At 39.4% G+C, this 4,776-nt stretch overlaps 1 pseudogene; it reads right to left on the bottom strand.

Moving 5' to 3' along the window:
• Positions 1–285: 285 nt before the first annotated feature.
• LOC121145531 lies at positions 286–426 on the bottom strand (annotated as a pseudogene).
• Positions 427–4,776: the final 4,350 nt, after the last annotated feature.

Below are 4,776 nucleotides of genomic sequence, written 5' to 3'. Positions count from 1 at the left end.
CAAGTAAGAAAATAAGAAATGCAAATGGCCAACAAATGTATTTTTACATGTTCATTGTCATTATCCACTAGGGAAATGAAAATCAAAATCTGTAGAAACAGAAGGATTAGTGATTGCCAGGATTGGGAATAGGGAGAAAATAGAAATTGTTGCTTAGTTGTCATGAAAGTCCCTTTTGAGATAAAAAACATACTTGAAATAATGGTGATTGTACAACATTGCGAGTACATTAAGAGGCACTGAATTATGCTCTTTAAATAGCTAAGATGGTAGATTTTTTTAAATGAGGGAAGAATGTGAACACAATCCCCCACTATCGCAAATGATGCCGTTGTTTTCTGTTCTTGGGGAAACCGTAGGGGTCAGCACATCAGGAGTGGGAAAACCACCTTCAATACCATGGTATCGCCCCTGCTGTGTAAATCTACAATGGTAGATTTTATGTCTCGTGCAATCACAGTAAAGAAAAATACAATTCTACCATTTAAAAAATAATATTTGGAGGAACTTATTGTACATGAGTACAAATGGACATTCTTTTTTTTTAAGATTTATTTTTATTATTTTTTTATTGGAAAGGCGGATATACAGAGAGGAGAGACAGAGAGGAAGATCTTCCGTCCGATGATTCACTCCCCAAGTGAGCGCAACGGGCCAATACTATGCCAATCCGAAGCCAGGAGCCTCTTCCGGGTCTCCCACGCGGGTGCAGGGTCCCAAAGCTTTGGGCCGTCCTCGACTGCTTTCCCAGGCCACAGGCAGGGAGCTGGAAGGGAAGCGGGGCTGCCGGGATTAGAACCGGCGCCCATATGGGATCCCGGGCGTGCAAGGCGAGGACCTTTAACCACTTGCGCCACCGTGCCGGGCCCAAAATGGACATTCTTAAACGTGCAAACTTACAGGTGGGCAGAGAGGATTATACAGGTGGGGGAGATGTGGCTTCCAAGTTCACGACCCTGAACTAGCTGCCTAAGACCACAACAATAATGATAACCTTCCCCTAGACATCTGACTACATTTAACAATGTGCTTTCAAATGAATTACTTCCCTCCTGTTTATCTTATGTTATTCTGAAATCAGATATGTAGTTCACTGAGGGCTCTCTTTTATTCCAAAATCTAATACTATAGATTTGTCTCTACTGATTTATCTGAACCCTCCAAAATATTTTCATGGTCATTATGTTTTTATTATTTACTTCTCTTAACATTATATGCTCAATTCATAGATTATTTTTAATAATGTGTTATTAGATTTCCATGCTAGTTTCTTTCTCTTTTTTCTCATTTCTTGCTTCTCTCTCCTTAATCCTGACTTCAGTTTCAACACTTAGTTCAGCAGTTCTTTCAAAGAGGACCTGTGAGTAGTAAATTTTCTCAACCTCTATCTGAAATTGTCTCTTACTTCCCCTCTCAGTCTCCACTGAATAAGTAGCCATGAGTAGAAACTAAATTGGCAGTTGCTTTCTCTCAGTATTTATTCCCCTGTCTCTTGGCCTTAATTGCTGCCATTGAGAAGTTTACAAGGCATCTGTATGTCAAAGATTTTTAAAGATTATCCTTAAGTGTTGCATGTTTTGACCGAAGTATCTAGCTTCTGTGTGTGTGTGTATTAAATCATGCTTGAGACTCACAGAGTTTCTTGGATCTGAATGATATCTTTCGTAAGTTACAGAAAATTCTCAATCATTGCCTGGTCTGCCTTTTGGGAGTATCTATTAAATCCATTAAGTTTCTCCTTCCATACTTCCCAATTTTTAATATTTCCAGTGTATTTCCCATATCTTTTCTCTCAGTGCTTATTTTCAATGTGCTCACAGACTAATTCAACTCAGTGGATATTTTTATTTTGGCTTTTAGATTTTTTTAAAGAAGCTTACAGACCTAAAAGTCACATGTATGAGGACCAACCAGCATGATGGCTCAACTGGCTAATCTTCCTTCCACCTGTAAGCACTGCACCCTATTTTGCTGCTAATTTGTGTACCAGCTGCTCTACTTCTCATCCTGCCTATGGCCTGGGAAAGCAGTGGGAGATGGCCCAAAACTTTGAGATCCTGCACCCTCAAGGGAGACCTGAAGGCAGATCCTGACACCTGGCTGTGGATTAACTCAGCTCCAGTTATTGTGGCCATTTGGGGAATGAACCAGCAGATGGAAATTCTTTCTGTCTCCCTCTCTCTATAAATCTATCTTTCTAATTTTACAAAACTAATAAATCTTCAGAAATCACGCATTTGCATTTGGTACTATAGGATTTTCATTATATACATACACTGTCTAATGTCCTGAGTAAACATGTTTAGCAATTCGAGTATTAGACATTTCTTTACTGTGAAAATACCATTTGAAATGCCATCTCCTAATGTTTTTGTAGAGAACTAGATAGTAAACTAACAATATTTATCTTCACCCTATTGTGAAGGACTTCTTACTTGTACCTAGTTATAGCCTAGCATGCATCAGTCAACCTTTTCTATTCCCTTCTTCCCTACTTCCCTCTTCAGCCTCTGGTATCCTCAAGTATGTGTAACATCTATAAGCTCACTCACACCTTTTAGACTCCACATATGAGTGCATGTTATTTGTCTCTTAGGGCTTAGTCACAGAAAGTGCGAAATATTTATAATAACATGGATGGAATAGGAAGTCACCATGTTAAGTAAAACAGCCAACAGATGGGAAGTAGTCTTCCCTTGAAAAAAAAATGAAGCCAGGCTTTTCAAAAGAGAAGGTTCTAGAAAAGCACATTGCAACTATCTTCTCACACTACTGACATAATGGAACTTATTAGAACTTATGAATAGAGGCCCAGCATGGTGGCCTAGCAGCTAGAGTCCTCACCTTGCACGCACAAGGATCCCATATGGGTGCCAGTTCTAATCCCAGCAGCTCCACTTCCCATCCAGCTCCCTGCTTGTGCCTTGGGAAAGCAGTTGAGGACGGCCCAGGGCCTTAGGACTTTGCACCCATGTGGGAGACCCAGAGGAGATCCTGGCTCCTGGCTTCGGATTAGCACAGCACGGGCCATTGTGGTCACTTGGGGAGTGAATCATTGGACCAAAGAACTTCCTCTCTGTTTCTCCTCCTCTGTATAGCTGACTTTGCTATAAAAATAAATAAATCTTTTTTTAAAAAAAAAGAACTTATGAATAGAACTTATTAGCTTCTTTTTCAGTGTTCTCATGGCATTTAATTTCATTTATTTATTAACATAATTCTAATTTGCTTTTATATTCTGTGTGATCTGCATATTTATTTGCATTAATATGTAATAATTATTTCTAGGGTACAATGTGATATTTCAAGACATCTATATGACATGTGCCAATCAAATCATGTTAAGTAACATTTCCATCTCCTTATTTCTCTGTGCTCAGAGCTTTTGAGGTCTTTATTAGGTCCCCTCTATTAATGTCATGGGGACCCAAGCATATTAATTAAAAGCCCTCATTTTGAACCCTCAGTGCCATTTGTTTCTGGTTCGTTTGGTTTCTGGGTCCTTCTGTGGAGAGGCTGGGGAGGAAAGGCAGAGTGGAAATCAACCATGAGAGCTGATTACAGACCCAGGTGAGCTGCAAATGGAAGCAGATCCACCATACCCCAAACAGGAAACCACTAATTAGATTTTTGAGCTAGACATAAGTGACTCCTAAATTGCATGTTAATTCCAAGCCTCACTGTACAGTAATTTAATTTTCCTGAAACAAAGATGTGCTGGCTGAATGTGTCTGTACAGGCATGATTGTGCTGAGTATTCTGCAACCGCAGTTGTAGTGATGTGTAAATCATAATGCACCGAGCCATCATTTGCGCCGGCGGCGACGGAAAGCTGTCATCATAAATTATTATTGCTATCGTTCTCTTGTCTCGGCCTTGTGAGTATCTAAAAATGGCCAGGATTTATTTTCCTAGTCAGACAAACAAATCTCTATTATTAGATATAAAACAGGTCTATGAGTTTAAGTCCCTGCCTCATCAACATAACAAATACCTAGAGAAGCTAATTATGAAGGAAAGTGGTTTATCTTGGCTCACAATTTTGTGAGTTCAGAGTCCAAGACGCAATGAGTCCCATTAGCTGGACCACCTGGTGGCTGGAGAATGGCAATGGCAGGAGCAGTAACATGGCACCTGTGCCCTAAATGGAACTTTAATACAGAATCACATGCACACGATTCAATTTGCCTGAATCAAAGAAGAGAAGACAACTACCTTTAGGTATGATGCAGCAACAGTTACACTCTGCAGCAACAGCTGTAGTTAGCAGAGTAGCTTTTATAACCAACTATCTGAAGATATCTCTCTCTCTTTCCCCCTCTTTCCAATCCTCCCTCTCCCTTTCAATAATAAACATTTTTTAAAAGAATTACTTTTTTAAAAAGTAAAGAAAACTGTTCATACAAAGCTTCAGGCTGAACTCAATATTGTCAAGCAAGTATTTTTGAGATACAGAAAACACTCTGACTCATAAACAAGAAAAAATAAGAATAGATTGGAATCCCCCCCAAAAAAAGATATGAGAGGAAATAAGAATTGATTGAATTACAGGAGGAAGTAGGCAAAAAAAAAAAAATAGATGAAACAGTGTTTTTGACAAGTAATACCCAAAATAATATGGAAGTCTCCCCAACCCACACCCACTGCAAGTTTCAGAAAGAAATTCTCTATGGACTCCACTCTGCATTTTCACTCTTCTTTCCCCAGTGTTCCAGCTCCCTTCTGCTCCATCTAGTGCTTATTAGCTTAAGTCCTGTACCACTTTATTATTGCAGC

This window comes from Ochotona curzoniae, unplaced genomic scaffold, assembly GCF_017591425.1.
Source record: "Ochotona curzoniae isolate NIBS_2020 unplaced genomic scaffold, NIBS_Ocur_1.0 scaffold_3223, whole genome shotgun sequence".
In the NCBI taxonomy this organism is placed as follows: domain Eukaryota; kingdom Metazoa; phylum Chordata; class Mammalia; order Lagomorpha; family Ochotonidae; genus Ochotona; species Ochotona curzoniae.
Note: the sequence above shows the minus strand (reverse complement) of the source record. Positions and strands in the feature narration are given on the sequence as shown.